This window comes from Lissotriton helveticus, chromosome 1_1 (assembly GCF_964261635.1).
Source record: "Lissotriton helveticus chromosome 1_1, aLisHel1.1, whole genome shotgun sequence".
NCBI lineage: Eukaryota > Metazoa > Chordata > Amphibia > Caudata > Salamandridae > Lissotriton > Lissotriton helveticus.
The window spans coordinates 1,358,496,153-1,358,517,543 of record NC_136057.1 but is presented as its reverse complement, the minus strand read 5'-3'; the positions used below and the strand labels follow the sequence as shown (position 1 = coordinate 1,358,517,543).

The 21,391-nt window shown below is 45.2% G+C and overlaps 2 protein-coding genes across 9 annotated transcripts in view; one reads left to right on the top strand and one right to left on the bottom strand.

The window, feature by feature from the left end:
• The window catches only part of ENTHD1 (ENTH domain containing 1), a 1,583,016-nt gene that overhangs the window by 1,329,421 nt on the left and 232,204 nt on the right, over nucleotides 1-21,391 (bottom strand). For all 5 annotated transcript variants that reach the window (XR_013608914.1, XR_013608915.1, XM_078683401.1 and 2 more), the window contains exon 2: nucleotides 9,374-9,512. The gene's annotated coding sequence lies outside the window, so the exon portion shown is untranslated. The remainder of the gene's footprint in view (nucleotides 1-9,373; nucleotides 9,513-21,391) is intronic.
• LOC144824278 (uncharacterized) overlaps nucleotides 1-21,391 on the top strand; it is a 247,278-nt gene that overhangs the window by 182,599 nt on the left and 43,288 nt on the right. The window lies entirely within an intron of this gene.

The window sequence follows — 21,391 nt, the reverse complement described above, 5'->3', positions numbered from 1 at the left end:
AGGAGTGTTTTTCTTGTAAGCTAGAATAAGTTGTCCGCGTAGGAGATCGGGATAAACCTGATCTTCCTGAGCAGTGCTGAGAGAGGGGCGATATATACATTAAACAAGGATGGGCCCAGGCAGGACCCTTGCGGTACCCCTTTGGTGACTGGGGTGGTCTTGGAAAAGAAAGGTCCAAGGTTCACTGCTTGGGTCTTGTTATTGAGGAATTCCTGGAGCCAGTCCAGAGCAGAATTCTGGATGCCTATAGAGCGCAATCTATCCAGCAGGATTTGATGTGAGATGGTGTCAAACGAGGCGGACAGTTCAAGCAGTATAAGAATCACTGCTTGACCATCGTCCGCCAGCATACGAATATCGTTTGTTACATTCACCAATGCTAGTTCAGTACTATGCATGGGACGAAACCTGATTGAGATTGGTCTAGGCAGTTGGAGTCTTCTATAAAAGCAGAAAGGTGGGTGTTAATATGCTTTACCAGTAGTTTGCTATACAGGGGAAGTAAAGAAATGGGGCGGTAGTTGGACACATCATTTGGAGATAATTTGAGATTTTTCCTAATGGGCATGTTCTGCGCATCCTTCCATTCTTTAGGGAGACGGCCCTGTTTGATGGAGCAATTGAGGATAGAGCCGAGAGGCTCTCCTAATTCGGCTGCAAGTTTTTTTGCTTCTTTGGTCGGTAATAAATCTTTGGGAGAGCCCGATTTGGCGGAATTTAGTAATGATTCAGTGTCCTGAATAGTAAGCAGGGGAAATTCTTTTAGAGTAGGCTGATTTTTAAGAACCGGATCATGGACAGTTGAAAGATTGTAGTTAGTGTTTGTGGAAGAGGCTAATATCTTATTATAGATGTTCTCTATAATGAGAAATGAGAGGCTATATTGTCACACAGTAATTGAGTGGGTTCCTCTTCTGAGTTGCAAACTTTAGGATTGATGAGAGAGTTAAGAATGTGGAAAAGCGTTTTAGAGGTATTGCCTGCTTACTCAAGTTGGCTAGCTATATGATTTTTCCGTGCGGATTTAAAATTTTTATGGTAAATGTCTAGGGCGAGTTATACTGTTCCTTAGCTGTGGGGTCTTTATTTCGGCGCCATTGTCGTTCTAGCCTTTTACATTTGCTTTTTTCTAAACACAGATTCGCTGTGTACCAAGGTGTCTGTGTGCGAGTGGGGGCCAGAGAAGATTTTTTTCAGGAATTAGGACATCTAGAGTAAGCTTAATTGTGTTAGTAACACAACAGAGTCACGATCACTTGGTATATCTCCTATCCGGAGATATCAATAATACACATAAGAATACTTCAAAGAAATCAGGTAAAAAGCACAAATATACACTAGTCTCCTGGGGGAGACCAAACCATATATTCAAGAAGTGGAATGTGAACTGCAAAGGTGAATGGGACTTGGACCTAAGGACTTAGAAGAGCTTGAAAAACCAGGAACCACCCACGATAAGTACCCAGGAACCCCAAGGAGGCTGTGTGCAGAGTGGAAACACAGCTGTGTGTTCAATAGAAGTCTATGGAGGAGTCGCGGTTACAGTTTTAAATGACAAGGACCCTTCCCAGAGGATCCTGAAGAAACACTGAAGGAAGGAAGTTTTGAGACCCACCCCACCTGTGGATGCCCCTTGGAAACAGGTTACCTGCACCAGGAAAGCTGGGTGCATAGGGGTGAAGTGATGTCAGAACCTCTCTTAGACAACAATGGGAGACTCGGGAAGAAAGACCTCATTGAAGAAGTCTGCAGGAATCCAAGGATGGATTCTTAAAGAGGTGAACCTCTAAGCAGAGGGTACAGAGTCTATGCTACTTGGAAGTGACCAGGAGAAACAAAAGCACGATGCCCACCCTTGGTAAGGAGCTCAAAAGACTTGACGAGGACCTTGTTGCTGCAGCTGTGGGGACCAGGCGAGGCTGAGGAAGACCAGGGGCTGTACACCAGCTGTCCCACGTCGGATATTGGTGTTCTTGTGGTCGGTGTCTGGTAGGAGCACCAAAATGCCTTGGTAGCCGCAACTGGTGTGGAAGACGAACAGATGCAATTGTTGGGACCAGTAAGCTCCAAGGGGCTCACCACATGCAGGAGAGTCAGAGCAGGCCCTGAGCAAACAGGGGAGCCCACCAAAGCAGAAGAAGACCTTCAAGAGGACCCACAGGCCGAAGGCACAGGAGTCACAAGAGTACCTCTGGCAGCTCACCAAAGATGGACCCCCATGATGCAGGAGATACAGGGAGGAGGCTTTTGTTTGAGGGGTAAGGGGCTGGATGCTGGAGCTTCTTGTAGCCCAAAGATCTCCGAAGTGCAGAGCCAACAAGCCTTTGCAACTGCAAGAAGACGCAGTGAACAGGGGTTTTGACCCAGTGACTACGACCAGGGATAGTGTCCTCCAAATTGCAGGGAAGACAGGTCAAGCCTCAGGGGAGCCACAGATCTACCACCTGTGTTGCTGGGCCTTGGGATGTCCGTAGGACAACAGTAGCAGCAGGCCAGTCTGCTTTGATGCGGTGCCTGCAGATGCAGAGGAGTGACTCCTTCACTCCAAGGGAGATTACTTTGGATGTCCTTGATGCCCACAGGTCCCTGGAGAGCCTGAGCGAAGCACAGACCAAGCAGTATACTTGTAGAACAGTTAGACCAGGAGCAGTAGGAGTCTTCCTTGATGCAGTCTCTGTTACAGGCAAAGTCCAAGTGTCCAGACGGTCGAAGAAAGGGTTGGAACAACTCAGGGATCCATCCCAGAGGAGGGGCTGGACAGAGAAGAGGATACTCCCCTGTCCTGTGTCCAGTTTCATGCCAGAGGGGGAACCAAGGGTTTGTGAACTGGCTCAAATCAGTGTATGCAAGGAGGGTACCAAATGTGCCCTTCAAACCAGTCTGGTAGCATTGGAAAGCTACCCCACCCTAGTCCAATACCCAAGTCATGTCTGGTAGGTGGTCACACCTCCCTTTGGAAACCTATTGTTCTACCTTCCCCTGCTCAAGCTCAGCTCAGCTCAGCAGCAGGGGCGCAGAACAGTGTCTGTGGTCGGTAGTAGCTGGATTGCAGGAAGGCCCTAAGAGACTGCAACCGGGAGTGCAAGGAGCTCCTCTAAGGTGCTCCCCAGTACATGGGATCATACCTCCAACACCAGAATCGGTGTTGGGTATGATTCCAGCAAGTTTGATACCAAACATGACCAGGTTCAGTGCAGCCATTCTATAGTTACACATCTCGTAATGACTGATGTCCGCTATATGTCTTAAAATGGCTAACCGCACTTACCAAGCCTGGAGAATTGACTCTGGGGCTTGTAGGGGTGTTGTGCTCATGCAAGGGCACCCTCACACTTATCACCAAGCACTCTGTCCTCAGGACTAAAGGGCTGCAATGGCAGGCCTGCAGTCGGAGTTTAGGAGACTCTGTGGATGGCACAATGCATTGTGCAGCCCATGAGAGACCCCTGGGGTACCTATGCCCTGGGCACCTTGGTACCATATACAGGGGACTTATAAGAGTACACCAGTAGCCAATTGTGGATGTACCAGAGTACTTACCAAAGCCAATTTAGGAGAGAGCACAGATGCTAGGGTCCCGGTTAGCAGGCTCCCAGCAAACTCCAGTCAAAACATACTGACACCAGGTAAAAAGTGGGGGGTAACCATAAAAGAAAGATCCCTACTTTTCTACACAGTGGAACTCCAAGGGACTGTGCATGCCACCAAAAAGACCTTCCTCCTCGGAGTGTTCCTCATCCAGAAGATGAGTGGGTAGTAGAGGGAAGATCTTACTCTGAGAAGTGTGAGCAGGAGTTAGAAGACGAGACAGGTGTTGTTCTCTTGTCTTTTGTCTCGTTGAATATACCTTTGATGAAGTTGTCGTTAAGGTTAGGGTATCTTCGTCAACAGGGTGAATTTTTTCGGTGGTGGTGAGAAACATGTTGGCGATCTCTCCTTCGACGGCACTGAAGATGGCTTTTTGAAAGAGTGCCTGAACTGTGGCGAAGGTGTAGGAGGCTCAGATACAGTTTTTGAAGACTGATTTGTGTCTGCATATGACGAGAAGACTTGTTCGCCATGTTTGTTTGGTGAGAGAGCCAAAGAGGATTTTTTAGAATATTTGCTGGGAGGTTTCTGGGAGGAATGTGAAAAGTCTCTCTGTCTTTTCTGAGCTATCCTGGAAGAAGGTTCTTCATTTTCAGTATCTGAGTATCTCCTTCTATGGCTTCTTCCTAGTTTTATGTTTTTGGAGCCTTAGAGGGAGCCTCCCTTCACGGTCTTTCAGGGTCTTGGCTGAAAAGGTACGACATACCATACAGTCCCCATCTTTATGTGCTGGGTAAAGGCAGTAGATTCAGTCTTGATGTGGGTCATCTGTATATAGCCAGGTTTTTTCAACAGAAAAAATATATCTTTATCCTTATCCCAGAAAACTGGCTGTGAAGACGTGTGGAACAGGAAAAGCTCAGCAGAGCTCAGTGGAGACTCCCTAGCATGCGGTAGAAAATCTGAGGGAATGAGCTTCTCACAGGAGTGTGATTCATCCTAATTAATTAAGGCCTAAGTTTGGTCTCTTTCTTGTCTATACCTATTGGTACATTGCTTTATTAAGGTTGCACAGGGACCCCGAATATATAAAAATATATATATATGAAAACATATACAGATATGAATATGCTGACTTCTGGGTTTTGTAGTTTGTGTCAGTCATTTCAGCTCCAAATGGATGCACATAATGCTCGCTGTTGCAAAGTTCCAAGCCCTTAGATGGGCCTCAGTATGCCGTCACTTAATCCCTTTTGCCAGTGTCCCACATTAGACTCGAGTGTCTCCCGAGCCCGTGGCCCCCAAAGTTACCAGGATAGTGCATTCCTTGCGGCAGGCCGGCCACGTTAGTTGCATTCCCGCTCCAAATTGACCATCCGGTCAGGAATGCACTCGGACACCTTCTCAGCATTAAGCCCTTTATTGGGAACAACAGCATACCAATGCAAATGACAGCTTTCTTGTCGTTTTCAACCTGACGAGTTTCGGAGCTGTAGGTGCTCCTTGGAGCAGGAATATATATATATATAGTATATCAAAACCTTTTCTTCTCCGTCTGTCATAGGTGGAGTGTGAAGTAATCTCAGAAGATTGGTTATGGACCTTAGATTTGAAAAATATGAACTTTATACAAAATACCCACCTGTAAGATCAGACAAGACTTAAGGAGTTAAGAGGGAGGCAGGATACAAGGGTACTAAACCGATATTTTTCCATGATTTACTGTTTGAAGAGGTTTGATGTGTTGAGAAACATGAATTCTCTGGTACTAAACCTTAATTTGAAGTTACAGATAGCCCACTGTATTGAAAAAAGATGAAAACTAAAATATGAGCTGGTTTGCTATGCACTTTATCACATGAATTGCACGAATGATCAATGATTATAATTGATTGTATTACTCTCTTCACGCATTCTCATCAGAGAAATGAGGATTATTAATTTGTACCTTGTAAATTGTTTGTGCCATGGAGTAATAAAGCACAAATTGATGAAAAAAACGTGAATACCCCTTTAAAAGGTGGTGTGAGAGGAACGCCGGTCATGTGACCAAGAACAACCAGGGTTGTTCGAAACGCGTTATCCTCGTTTGCTTGCTGTGCTGAAATAAACATCTAGAAAAAAGGATTACGGGCTCGTCTGGATTCTATTGAACTTACTAGAATTCTGTTGTTTCACACACATATATATATATGTATACTTATATTATTTTTTCACAAACCAATGCAGCCTCCCAGAAAAAAACAAAGCTAACCAATGCTCTGAGACCTTGTTTTTGCAACAAACACACAAAAAACAAGAGGACGAGAAGACACTTAAACTGTCTTTAATGAACAGCAGAAAAGTTGTTCTGCAAATAACACAGGCATTGTTAGCCCATAGGCTGCATTGAAAGCTGAACAGCAAAGAAAATTAAAGTAATTGCAAGCATAAACTGTCACCGAGTCTTTAAGGCAGCCATGACCCCCAGCTTCTCATCATGCCTCCGGGGTGACAGTTAGGTTGGTTGTTGTTTGCAGAGATCCGAAGGTCAGGGCACAAAGAGATTACATAATTCTGGATCATTTGCCCATGGAGGTGGGTGGGTTGCCTATGACTTTGGTGAGGATACCCCTGGAAGAGAACTAGGATTACAGGTAAGTAACTTATCTTTCTCTTCCAGGGGATCCTCATCAATAGTCTTAAGCACTGAATTGAATAGCAGGCCCATCCTCTACTTCTGTGGGCAAATGACAGTAACTTTGAAATCACATCGAATGACTTTAGCATTGAAATACATTTATCAAGGAAGCTTGGCCTACTTGAGTATCTGCTCTAGTACCAGAAATGCTCCATCTGCCACCGCACTGATCGTCTGGTTTGCCACAAGAGCTCCCTCCTGGAGGATCTCTCAGAAATCCTGGTGATCCTCCTTGGGCAGTTTGTTCTTGAAGTGCTCTTATGAATCCCACAATGCCCTGTCATGGTGTCCCAATAGGTCTGCAGTGCTAGATACCTTCAAGGATGCAGCTGCGGAGCCACATGCTTTCCTTTCCCATGAATTCTGAGCTCTGCTCTCCTTGTCTGTAGGGCCTGTTGAAGAAGAGGCTACTACGTGAGTTTTCTTTGCAGCAGCAATGATCACAGAGTCTGGCAGAGGATCCGGCTGAGGAAAAGATGGTCTGTATTTCTTTAGGATCCTTGCAGGCGCCGTCTTGATCGACGCTGGAGTGAGAAAAATATCAATGACTGGCTGTAGAAGGCCGGAACCAAAGGCAGGAGAGGTCTTGACACTGATCTTTGGTGAAGAGTATCAAAGATGACTGACATTGATGTCTGAGGAGCTGACCTTTTGATATTTTATTTTTGTGCTCCTCTTGCCAGTACATCGTGAAAGGTATTGATGTATTCTGGAGGGTGGACTGTCTGTTAGAGTGGGAGAGTAATCTCTCTTGTAAGAATGTGTTGAGGAGGCAGACCAAGAAGGTGATCAACACCTCTAGCAGCGGCTACGTGAAGTAGATCTCCGACCTGAAGGAGATGGAGACTGGTCCCGTTAACGACCCCTGGTTGGCATGGTAGGAGACTGATCCACTGCCTGCACCAAACGAGCCAGAGGAGATCTGTGGAGAGGAGTAGAATAGTCCAGAGGCTGTTGGATCTGTGTAGAGGTAGTGTTCTACCAGTGGTGTAGTGGAAGGAGCCATCTGGAAGATAGGTGAACGGAAGGAGACCTGTGCCTTCTCGTTGCGCAGGAGGAACAGTAACCTGCGGAGTGCTCTTCTGTGCTCACCGTTCTGGAGACAGAGAAGCAGAGATTCTGGACATTGGAGAAGTACCTGAGGAGATCCTGCCTCGAAAACTGAAGACTCGAAGGGACTCTTCGATGCTGAACGGTGCCTCACTGAGGGCGAGCAGTACATTGACAAATAGGAGTTCCTTGACGTCGGAGCAAGAGGAGTTGTCTGAAGTACTGACCGAGAGAGAGAGAGACTTCTGCTTCGACGTCGATCAAGGCCCTGCCGACTGAGACTAGTGCCTCAACTTCGGGAGTAGACTACCCAATGGAGACCGGAGCCTCGACGTCGTGCGGCGAGAAGGTGAAGGAGAGCATCTTCTTGACGTCAAACCTCTTCTGGACCCCTTGGTGGTTGACCGAGGCCTCGCCGTTGACCGCCGCCTTGTTGACGGCAATGAAGAAGTATGCCTCAACATCGAACTCCTTCTGGACGCCATCGTAGTTGACTTAGGCCGCAACATTGAATGCCGCCTAGTAGATGGTAACGTAGGACACTGCTTCGATGTCGCACGCCTTAACGACAGCGACGACGGAGAGCTATGTATCAACGTTGGGCATTGAACCAGCACCAACGGAGATTGACTCCTCGACGCTGACCATACCCGGGTTGACGGTAACGGAGGATTTGACGTTGGAGTATGATGCGACGTACCTTTATGTTTGCAAGTTTTCGATGACAAACGATGTTCGGATGCCCTCAATGGTGATCTCGCTGTTGAAGGCGCTGCCGTGGTCAATTTCTTCATCATTGGAGGCATATTCGACGCCGAGCCTGACGCCGAAGAAGAACAGACCGTGACCTTACTTTTGGAAGTTGACCTGGGCCTTTTCTTCTTGGGCCTCATAGGAGATCTGCCTCTGGAGGTAGTAGATGTTTTCTTCTCAGAGAGTCCATAAAGACGGATTCTTTCTCTCTCCTTGAGAGTGCGTCTTGACAGATTCCGGCAGTGTTGGCGTGTCTCAGGGGAAAGAGCCTCAGGAGGATACACATATTCAGTGCTTTTGACTATTGATGAAGACCCCCTGGAAGAGAAACACAAAATAACCTAAACACATGGCACAGAGGAGGCCTTTCATGGCTGAAATAGTTCAATCAATATGACAACATTGCCTAAAATGATTTACCTATTTCAAACCATCCCTCTACCTCTTCAAAATATTTATAACTCTATTGATAACTTGATATGGTCAGGAAAATGAGCTAGGATAAACAGGACTCTGCTCTATCTGGCACCGAGGCATGGAGGGTTGGCAGCCCCAAATCTGATAAAATTCTTCCAAAAATCGCAGTTGAGGCTTCTTCTGGAATAGAAACAGGGAATGTCCCAGCTCATTCTCACTCCATCTTCTCTTCTTCGGCTCTCTTTCTGACTCTTTAGCCTTACCTCCTCACTCCCAGGGTCTCTTTGATCTAACGCTCGCGCTTGCATTTCACCACATTTCTTCTAACTGGAAATCCCTTGCGAATGTCTCCGTACAAGGTTGGTGGAACTCTTTATGCCACTTTCAAAGACTTGATGTTGCCTTTGCATCTTCCTGTAAACCAGTCCGTAATGTGGATTTTTACTGGTTACCTCTTACCAATTACCTTGACCAATTGACTCGCCAGAATCCTAGTCGCACCACTTCACCCTCTCCCGTTTGCTTTTCTACATGATATCGTTTATTGGGTGTTTTTATTGCATTATTATCTTCTAATGTTCAGTTTTTATTATTACTTGTGCTGCTCGCCTTATTGCCGTTGTTCTTTACAGATTTTTCATGTTTTAGCATTTCCTTGATTCCCTCTCTTCCCCTCCCTTTCTCCCTCCCTCTCTATTTACCTTAGAACATTTATAAAATGCTTTGTTTTTCCTTGTTGACATTGGCTAATCTTGTTTTTTTTCTTTTTTCTTTCAAACAATTACGTTTGCCTTATATCTTTTGCTAATGTCATGTTCTTGTACTTTACTGTTGGTTTTCTCAAATAAAGCTTTCAAACATAAAAAAAGGAAACAGGGAATGTCGGTAAGAGAGCGGTGCTTCATTAACCACTGATAGCAGGAATGAATACATGATACTACCTACCAAAATCCAGTCGCAGGGACTTCTTCTCTTCCCCATTCACACGATCAACGTTGACAGTGCGGAAACAAAGTGGCAAAGGCAAGAGAGTTACCCACATCGGCAGTGAAAAACGCTGACTTCTCCCAACATGTCCAATTCACTGGAAGCAGAAGCAATGACTGAGAATTAGAGACCTCTTCACAGAGACAGGTATAAAAAAACCTTTGTAGATTACAAAAAAATTGAATACATTTAAATACCACCAGCAAACATGATATTGAGTTTTACAGCCAAATAATTAAGCTGCCCACTATCCAACACGTAACACCTTCTGAAAGATGGTTTCTGACCAAGAAAGACAATAGGAAGTTAATATCTGAATTATATAAAATGCAACTAACTCCCACACCATTTTAGAAATCACCTGGGCAAGGGAAGTGGACGGAGGCACTACAATAAAAACTCCCAGAAATAGAATAGGAGGACATGTACATAAGAACCCACAAGATAGTAAAATCTGCCAAGGTACGAGAAGCAAGGGACAAAAATATGCTTTATAGGTCCTATATCGTGGTTAGATTGCATTCATGGAATCCTAAAAGAGATAACGGCTAATAGAGGATAGCTAGCCAGAGAGATATGCTTGTACACCACCTATGACAAGGACTAAAACTACACATTTCTGGAACAGGGTGTTCCAAGTGATTGATCCAATATTCAACCAGGAGGTTCCCAGATTTCCTGCCTACATGATTTTGGCCTACCAAATCATCATTTCCACAACACAGAACTAAAGTTAGACAAAATATCCTAACATTGGGCGAGGCCAGACAGGTGATCACTGCTCCATGGAGCAAATATATAGACCAAGAACTAATTTAGTAGCCCTTCTGCCTATAAGCCATGGAAACAAATGTCAATCACAGTTAAAAATGCAATGGATTTTAATGAAGTCTGGGTACCCTTCATAACATATGTTTCAAAAGAATTCAAATAATTATCGTGTCTGACTGAAAAACGTATGTTATCTAGGAATTATATAAATAATAAAAAAAGGACTCAAAGCTCGGAAGTAAAAGAAAATAGCAAACCCATAAGCTGAGCATTTCGGAATGGATCGAATATCCATATTTCGAAGGTACTGTAGTGCAATTTAGTAGATAGGAGGGTGAGGGAGGGCATGAGGTAACTTCCTGGGTCTCTGTACCCGTTTTAATTTACCTTTATTCACCGGAGCTTGGAAAATATAACACGTGTGAATCATAACTACAGCTCGTCGGCTAGTGGATGCAGGTGCATCTCATTGTTTAAAAAAAAAATCACTAAAAGAGATTCAGACCATGTAAAGGTTATCAAGGGTTAGTATTCGCTGAAATCTACACTAACCTAACCTGTTGCTTAAATGTGTGTACAATGAAAGTAAAGGGAGCCCTCAGCCCTGATAGGCTTTACACTAGAAAAGAATAGAAACACAACCTAGGCCTTTAAGAAGTCTACATGCCTCCCATCCCAAAATGTCTTGTACAAGCAGCTGCACTCACGCTCAGTCTTTTTGTCAGCTATGTAAAGTTGCATCAAGGCCAACGTCTCTGGCCTTTATCCGACATGGCTGAGAAAACAGCCGGGAGGCAAGGATCATTTATGACTACAATGAAGAGCACCACGATGCAGAACTAGGACACGTCAGCATTGTTCCCTGTAAGGTGCGTGCGCATCCGTTCTACCCCAAGCACACAGTGTCTCGTGTGAAGCATGCACACACTTTAACTGCACATTATGCGAGAGGATATACTCTTTTGCAGCACTGCTTTATAAAAACGCTAATAGCACTGAAAACGGTATTTGGCTTCCATTCCTCTTCCGCAGCAGTCTGTGGGGTTAAAGAGTGGTAGATATCCCATCGTTTTCAGGCAACAATAATTGTGGAGATAACTGGTGATTAATGTACCTGCTGGAGAGAGATTAGAGTTTTGTCTAGTGGCAGTTTTGACTAATCTAAGGTAGCAGTGCACGTTGGAATCTAACTGGCTTAGACTTTCAGTCGCCTAAGGTTAATAAAATGAGTAGTAGCAAACGGAAACATGGGGGCAAAAAGAAAGCGGGGTGGGGGAACCGCAAAGGGCTAATGCAGCAAAGGTTTCAAAACTAAACAAGAGTAAAAGTATGTGTGAGGTAGAGGGAGACGTTGGAGGGGGGAGTAGCCATGGTGAGATAAATATTTCAAACAGTGTAAATCCAGCTACAAATCTTGACCTTGACGAAGCATCATGGCTCACATTTGAAACCCTGGTATCCTCTCTGTTAAATCCTATTATAGAAAGGCTGACCCAGATGGAGCAAAAAATCAGTGGTCTCGGGGTGCATGCATCGGAACTATATAAATGGAGTCACTAAGGATAAACATACAGAGGCAGGATCCCTCCACCACAACCCCGGAAGTGAGGCCAACAAATTCTAGATTAAGTAGATTAACCCCTTCAATGCTTATGACGGAACGGTTCCGTCATCAGCGTCGGTTGGGCTGTGCTGATGACGGAACCGTTCCGTCATGACCACACCCGTTTTTCGAATCTTCAGCACAGCGCGAAAATTCGCGCCGCGCTGAAGCGGTTAAGAGGGTCCAACCTAGACTCAAATATCCTTGAAGACCCGAATGAAATTACTCCAGGAGGCCATTTAGACAAGGACCCAGGTAATAATAATAATAGAGCCACTAGTCTACCGGGAATGGGAGAGGCCTTGACGATAGCGGGTCAACGTGGGGATGCTCTATGGAGGGAAACGGGTCTGACTAAGGGACGGGAGGTGAGGATGGACCAAACTTTACATCTCCCACCAGCAGCTGCACCCCTGGTCCTAGTGCTGGGAAATGCTCCTCAGTTAAGGAGGGATCAAGCTGAATCCACCCCACAGTTGATATCGAAAGCCCTTCACTGGCTAAATCAAACACTAAGTAAAACAGGAGCGCCGGGAGGGATGGAAGCAAATCAAATATTGATGGCAAGAAGGGTCTCATGGGTGGGGCCCACAAATATACACTGAGAGGGGGATTGTGTGGTTGTGAATTTTAGTAGTAGGTACGTAGCAGGTTCTATTTTAACACATTTAGGACAGTTGTCTCCAAGTATCTCTAATATTGTTCCTTTACCCCTGGGCTATTTTTATAGGCCACCCAGAACACAGAAAATGCAGCCACAGATCCTGCACACTGCTGAACAGGGTATGAACCTTCACCAGAGAGATAGTACTAGGGGCATATTAGATATGAACCACCAGAACCATTTTGCAACTCTATCTGACCTAGAGGAATGTGATTGACTTCAAGCCAACCCCCCTTATGCTGAGGGCCAGGCACTCCCAATTAATAACAACTTTAATGATATCTTGCCTCAATCCCCACTGGGACTGAGGGCACAGAGGGACTATCTAAAAATTGCCTCATGGAACGCTGCAGGATTATCACTTAAGCTGAGTGACAATGGATGGTTGAAAGAGTGGCTGGATCACCAGGTAGTGTGCTTTCAAGAAACCTGGGCTACAGACTTGGTTTTTGTAAATGGTTACAGATCCTTTCAAACCAAAGCAATTCCATCTTCCTTAGGAGGGCAAAAAGGGGCTTATTAACCTTAATCCAGAATGACCTAGAGGTCACTGAGACAATGTGGAGTAATCATAACCCAAACTTTCCTATATTACTGTTGGAAATACCGCAAGAAGGGATATGTCCGCTAGTCTACTACTACAATAATAGATTTGGATCATTGATGCATCTGCTGGTGGGGGCGGTAGTGACAGAGATCACTTCAATACTGCACAAGACCAAATGGGTTATCAATAACATAATATGGCAGTGGGATTTTAATGTACACCCCTGTAAAAATAAAGTACTCTCTACATGCAGCGTGGTGGATGCAAGGGGTAACCCAACTCATCATTTTGCACATGGTGAGTATGGGGATTGATTAAACCAGGCGGTCAGATGGTTAAACATGGACATGGTATGTCAGGATATTGAAGGGACTGGAAGCATCACGAAAACATTTAGGAGGAACGGAGTGGAGACAACGCTTGATCATATTCTGTTAACCCCTTAGTTAAGCCATAGGGTGTGTAAGGTCAGCTATGCTTTTAACATCTATCACGACAATGCAATAGTTTCTTTAGGGCTGAACTCGGTCTGCAAAGTGAGACAGCATATTAGAAATGCTGGTAACCCCGCAGGAGTAAGAAGAAATGGGGTCCAGTTAAAATGGGGGAAGATAAACAAATCCAAGGTTACCCACAAGATGGTCTCTAATTCACAGGATGAAATTAATACGTGCTTGAACTCGGAAGCGATCCCTTCCGATGTAGTTCAGGCTTTTAATGGAGTCTTGGGAAACATTAAAGAAGCATTATCACTAAGGGCAAAAAATAGCGGCAAAGATGAAAAGAAAGGGTGGTTTGACGCTGCCTGTATAAAGGCAAGGGTTGCCATCCATAGAGAGTTTAAGGTTAAACCTAGAACCTCGTCTATAAAAATAGTCTGCGCGCCACGTATAAAGCTGCTAGGAAAACTAGAGAAAGGGAAATCAGGCTAGAATTATGGGCAGACCTAGACAGAGCCGGCCAACTAGGGAATAGCTCTGAGTTTTGGAGACTGATAAATGCCCCGTATTTTAAAACTGCAACTGACCAGTTCCTAGATACTAATGTGGGAGAGGATGATTGGGTCTGCCACTTTGGACACATTTTTTGTGGTACAGATATTCAACCAGGTCATAAAAGGACAGATATGGAGACTCAAAACAAACCCCTAACATTTTTCTACAGTGAGGTCAAGAAGGGGATGTAGACTGTACTTGGGGAAAGCCCCCGGGCCTGACTGCGTCCCAATAGATATTTTCAGAGAAAATGTAGATCTATGGATGCGGTTATTGACAAATGTTATGAATAGCATTACCCAGGTAGGTCGTCCCCCATCATGGTCTGCAGGAGTGATCGTCCCGATCCACAAAAAGGGAGATAGGTCGAATCCAAATAATTATAGACCAATCTCCTGTTGGATACAACCTCAAAGTTAATGGGCCGTCTTTTATTGTCAAGGTTAGAGAAATGGGGAAGGGGCAACAACATTCTTATCCAAGCCCAATACGGATTTCAGCAGGGGAAGGGTACGATAGATCAGGCCCTAAATTTAGCCTTGACGATAGATAGCTATACTATTATATAGGAAGGAAAGTTATATATGGCGTTCATGGACCTGAGCGCAGCTTTTGACTGCGTGGTCCATGACAACCTTTGGAGTATAATGCAGTCGATGGGGGTGGACCTGGCTATATTAAACTTCATAAGGCAGCTTTATGTTAATGCAACAGGTTCAGTTCGCTACACAAAAAATGGAGACTGTGCGCCCATTTAAAATTGGTAGGGGGTGCGGCAGGGATGCGTGCTGGCTCCTTTTCTCTTCTCTTTGTACACTAATGGAATAGAGCAAGCACTTTTATCGGTTACTGATGATGTCCCCAAATTTGGAAATCGTAGCACTCCCATAACGGCGTATGCAGATGACGCTGTTTTGATCGCTAGGACGGTGTTGAGGCTACAGAGACTGATTACGGAATATGTCTCTTTTATGGGCGCCCTCCAGATGAGAGTAAATCACACAAAGTCGTTTGCAATTGTGGCAGGGGTGGGGAAAAGAGAAAAAAAAACAAGTTTCCATGCGGAGGGGAATAAAATCGAAGTGATAGAATCCTTACCGTACCTGGGTATCCTCTTCGATAAAGACCTCTCTTGGAAAAAAACTAGTGGAAGGCAGAAAGCGGGTCATGGAGAGGGGCATCACCGCACTGAAATCCTTTGCCAAAAAACTATGGGCTAAACCACTCCCCATGATTAAAAATATCTATCAGGCCTATGTAAAAGCATCCGTATCTTATGGAGCAGGAGTATGGGGGGTGGCAAACCCCCTGCATTGCAGACAGTTGAGAATAAATATTTTAAATCCGTAGTAGAATTGTATACTACACATGGAGCTAGATATTCTTTACATTTCTGAACAGATTAAAGTGTCTCCATTACTTTTGTGGCATTCAATTTGGAGGAGGGAATCTGTACCGCTCACACAGTTAATAATTAAGAGCTGCCTAGACATGGACCACTGGAAGAGATCTAGGTGGCTGAGTTATGTGGAGCACGCTTTCAAAGAAATGTGGCATCTGGAACTTTTTAAAGATTGGCTTGCATGTAAGGGGTTATCCAAACAGAAGATAATCAATGGGTTTTTCCGAATGGCGGAATATAAGAGGTCTAAATCTGAGGTGGGGAAACACGCTCTGCGGTCATACCAAGGCAATACACCTGTGATAGAGGGAGTTCCCGTACCTAGAAATAGCCAATATCCCACAGCACAGATACATTTTGTTAAGGTTTAGAACTAACCTGATAGCCTGTATGCTAGGCTATCCGGAAAATTGTTTTAGCATTAATGATTTGAGCGTTTGCCCGTGTGACATTGTATCAACTCAATCTGAGATACATCTAGTCCTTTTCTGTACACTATATAAAAAGGCAAGGAAAGCCTACCTGATGCCGATTTTAAATAAGACGAGGTTTACACAATGTCGGGTGGCCTTATATTTTTTTAAATCTTTACCAGACCCGTTTGTCTGCTTCTCAATGGCCTCCTTCTTATGGACTTGTTTGAAGAAGAGAAAGGGGTCGGTGACAAGTTCTGTAAGATGTATTCTGAACAGTAATTGATCTTGTGTCTTTTTCTCTTTCTTATGTGTTAATATGATATGATTTGATTTTAATAATGGTATTTTATAAAATTCTGAGGTGTAATATTCTTTTATGATCATATCAATTTTGATCGAATAAAGAGTTTTGATGATGATGAGTACCATTTAGATGGGTAGAAATACATCCTCTTATCAGTACCTTAAGAAAGTTTTGATTATGAAGCGTAGCTATAATTACTACTGATTGGCAAGGGAAGTTGTCTTAAAAACTGTGCACAGATGGTGCAACTTCATCGCCCTAGGTTAGTGAAACACTTAGGAATTTTATCAGCACAACCCTGGTGAAAGCAGACTTCTGAATGCGCCCCCTCGGGAGACTGTCCTTTAAGAATACCCACACAAGAGAAACTTCAAAAATACTGAACGTCTCAGAACACCAGCAAAATCTTTGCTTAAGCTTAGATACAGCGACTGTGTAATTTGCCACCATGGAGGTCTTGTTGGGACATTTGCCACAGAAAGAGGGGAAAATAGCTGGCATGCAAATGTGCATACAAGTACTTCTATATGTGTGCACAAGTTGTGTGTTTGTGTTCACTTTAATGTGCATTTGTTCATATGTGACATGTGTGTATGCTTGAGTACATACGTTTGACTAGACGTGTGTGGTTTGTCTGCATGTAAAAAATAATGTACTTACCTGTACACTGTGGTTCTCCAGTATTGATATCTTGTATAGATTCACATGCTTAAATATTCACTTTCGTTCTGGTGGGAGTCCCACAGTAACTGTACCAATAGCAGTATTTAAGACATTACCATAGACCTCCATAGAAAAGAAAAGCACAATTTAGCAACCTTTCATCCTCATTTTATAACTTTCAAAGTTCAGATAATCACAACAGAGACCTCATAGTAAGAAGTCTTTCAGGCCCAATAATACCGCCCTGAGCTCTAGCAGGTTTATGTGGAATTTCGACTCCTGCTGGGACCATTTGCAGTGAACTTGCAAGCCCAGAAGGTGGCCACCCCATCACTCCATCAATGCATCACAGGTCATCACCAATTGGGGCACAGGGTGAATGAAGGCGAGGCCTTGGGTAAGATGTTCCTTGGTCCTCCGCCAACAAATTGCAGCTTTCATAGGAGCCGAAATGTGAAGCATGTAGTTAAAGATTGAATCCATTATGCATTCAGTTGCTCCTGCAGTGGTCGCATGCGGAGATAGCAACTGGGGATCTGCTGGATGCAAAAGGACATCATCCCTAGCATAGACTTGAATTTTCTCACAGAAAACTGACCTTTTTGATGAGAGAAGCCGTGTTATTTCTTGAATACGTAATACTCTTTCTTGAGTGGGAAAGGCTTTGCCGATAACTGTGTCGAGGCATGCCCCAGAAAAATAGAGATGGAAGGAATGAGGGACGATTAGTCGAAATTGAGATAAAGCCCTAGAGACTGGAAGAGATTCTGGCAGGCTTGAGTGGAAGATTCAGCTGCCTGGAACGTAATAGCCTTTATTAGCCAATCGTCCAGGCAGGGAAACACCTGGTGTCCTGAACGTCTTAGAAAGACTGCTAACGGGACCATGCACTTGGTGAAAACCCTGGGAGCCAAAAGGAAGCACCTTGAACTGATAATGGCGCCCTGCACTTCAAACCTGAGAAATTTCTGATGCTTGGGGTGAATGGGAATGAGGAAATATCGAGGAGATTGAGAGAAGACAGATAATCCCCTTTTTCCAGGAGAAGAAGGATCTCCTGTAGAGAGAGCATCCTGAAGGATTGTTTTTTGATGAACATGTTCAGCAACCGGAGGTCCGTGACCTGTCTCCATTTTCCTTTTTTTCTTCTCGATGAGCAAGAAGTGAGATTAAAACCCCTTGAGGAAAGGAGTGATTTTATTTCCTTCTTGAGACCTAGAAGATGACGAAGCTGAACTTTCCACAGAGGGGCATTTTGAGGGTGCTGAACAGATTCCAGGGGTGTGACCGTGCCAGAAGATATCTAACACCCATTTGTCTGATGAGATGGACTCCCATTTTCGCAAAAATTCTGAGGAGGTCGGTCCGAATTGCTGTGGGACTGTGGTGGCAGGAGCCTGGTAATACTCATTGTCTCCTGTTAGAGTCCTAGGACCTTCCAGCAGAAGCTGCCTCTTACGTCCTGTTGATCTTGTGCAGGACTGCGCAGCATTTTATCAAAATGATTGATTGTATGGTTGGTAGGTATTCTGTGTGTAAGTCTGGAACTGCTGAAGGAATTGCAGTCGAGATGTATATTGCCCTCGTAAGGTCTGGAAGCAGAGTTGTTGGAGAGTGGCAAGCGATTTTGCAGTGTCCGTGCTTGCTTTTATGTGCTGTAGTGCCTCATCCATGTGCTTGCCGAATAAACACTTCCCATCAAAGGGCATATCAAGTACTTTGGCCTGTACCTCAGGACGAAAGGTAGTCGCTCTCAGCCAACTCTGACGACGCAGCCCGCTGCTCTTGCCATCTGGCAAAAGGCTGTAAATGACACGTCCATAGCAATCTCAATGAGATCTGAATATGCTCTTTTCCCTTCCAACAGAATGTTCTTCACTGCCTCCTTTTTATCCTCCAGAAGTTACTCCAACAATGTAGAAATATCCGCCCACATCTGCCGGTCATATCGTCCTAAAATAGCCATGTGTTATCGCAACTTTTGGTGTGTTTCCCCTGAGTTTTTGCTTTCTGACCTCCCGGTTTTGACTCTGGTTTTGGTGGCGTAGTGTTTCTGTGCACTTTTCTCACTGCTGATCAGTGGTAAAGTGCAAGTGCTCCTGTGGTAAATTGTGTTATGGATTGGTGTTTCCATGATAGGATAGTTGATTTACTTGTTAGTCCCTAGTAAAGTGCACTGAGTGTGCCAGGGCCTGTGAATCAAATGCTACTAGTGGGCCTGCAGCACTGATTGTGCTACCCACTTGAGTAGTCTTGAAAAGGTAACTCAGACCCGCCATTGCAGAGTCTGTGCGCAGTTTGTAACTGCCATGTTGACTTGGCCTGTGCACACACTTGCCAGTCCCTCACCTTCCCTTTTCTTACATGTCAGCAACCCCTAAGCTAGGCCCAAGGAACCCCTGTGGGCCGGGTGCAGTGTATGTGAAAGGTAGGACATGCCCTGGTGTGTGTGACATGTCCTGATAGTGAATTTCGGCCAATTTCGTTTTTCGCTATTGCAATGCTACCTGTTCCCCACAGGAAAGGGCTGAATAGACATGGGCTGCAATCGGAGAAGGGGGAGGAGATTTCCTTGCACCTCAAAGGGCCTGGTCTGCCTCTGACCATGCCGTCTCCACCTTCTGCCAGGAAATCACACCAGAGAAGGCAGAACTGGTTCTGGCTGGGCACAGACACTCTCTGCCTAAGATATCAAAGGATTTTAGGCTATAAATAGTGGGGCCCAGACCTTTTGTACCAAGAAGACTGCCAGGAAGAAGAGCTAGAAAAGCTGTGAGGAGGAACTACCACTTTGCTGTTAGCTTTGCTGTTTGGCCTGCAGTGGCTGATTCTGTCTTGGGCAGTAAAAGGACTGGACTGAACTTTCTGCAATCTACTTTTGTGAGTTTCTCCAAGGGCTTGACGTAGAGCTTACCCCTTGTTCAAGAAGTCTCAGGAACAACAAAGACTTTAAGCTCTTCTGCCCTCAGCACTGGGAACTGTGTGTCTTGTGCTAGAACTGAAGAAAAGCAACCCGACGACGTCTACAACATCGCTGCTGACTCCATGTCCTAAAAGCACCGCAGAGGGCACCGTTGCAACGCCGCAACGCGACCCTGGTCTCACCGACGATGCCTGCTGATGCCACCACCGAGTCACTGCTCGCACCGCGACCTGTGGGCACCGCACTCAGCACTGCCTCGCTTCATGACGACGCCTTGGTATCCCCTACGACGACGCTCCATGCCGAAATCTAGGCAGCTGCTTGCACCGTGGTTCGAGGGTACCGCTAGTAAAGTTACACAAAGCACCGCCCTCATCCTGAAATGCAGCCTTGGCCTACCGACACAGGCGCCATTGACTCCTGCTTGCACTGCTACATGCCAACACCATGACAAGCACCACATTCACTTCACACCATGACCCTGGTCTCACCGACGATGCCATCTGACCCCGCCACTGAGCCGCTGCTCGCACCGCGACCTGAGGGCACCGCACGTTGCACCATTGCACTTCGCACCGCAGCACCCGACGCCTGTCAACATCAGAGCTACTGACTTCAACAGAGAGGAGTTCGATCTGCAATACGTATGACTTCGAGGGCCTCGACTACTCCTGCACCGACCTCCGGAACCGACGCCTGCGGACGCTATCCTTTCGGAAGCTCAACAAAAAGTCGCTGACGTCATGCATTTCTAAAAGGTACTGTTTGCGGGTCTTCCCGACACTGTAGATGGCCCTTGAAGCCGCGGTCATCCAGAACTGTTTGGATGTGTTTGCTCACGACGCCATAATAGCCCCGGACGGAGCTATCGACATCAAGGAACTGTTTTTCAAGCTTTTTTTGATAACTGAAGATTTTCGAGTACTGTATTGTGGATTTTTGTAGTTTTTGGTCTTATCCTGAGTATATAAAAATATTGGCTATTTTTCTAAACTGGTGTGGTGTCCTTTTGTAGTGCTTACACTGTATTACTGTTGGTTATGTGCAAATGCTTTACACACTGCCTCTAAGATAAGCCTGATTGCTCGTGCCAAGCTACCAAGGGGGTTGAGCAGGGTTTATCATTTCAAAACACCATGGCATTGGAGGCCCTAATGGAAGAGGCTGCCAGAGCAGAAAACCTTTTCCCTATGCTGTCGAGCCGGCGACCTTCTTTATCAGGGGGAGCAGAGTACGGGGATGATGGATTTTTGGTCCGTTCCTGTGCTGCCTGCATAATAACAGAGTCGGGTCTAGGATGACCAATAAGGAATGTGGGCGAGTTGTTAGGGGCCTTTTACTTTTTGTCCAACTTTGGAATCACCACTGGAATGGAAGCTGGTGTTTTAATTAGCTTGAGGCCCTCCTGCCACAAAAAATCCACTATGGGGATAGCCCTGTTGGAACGCTGAGTGCCTGGCTTGAAATCGTACAAAAGCCATTCAGTCTGCTTAGCTGGCATGGGCAGATCGAAGTGCTTAGAGGCACGCCCGACAGATCGTGAAAGTCATCCAATTCATCATGTGTCCCCACGTTAGTATGGATTTCACCTTCCTCTATTTGCTGCTGATCTACATCCTGGATATCCTACGTGATGATAATGGGTGAAGGTAGTACTCTTTCCTTGGTGGATCTAGGAGTGCCTTGGC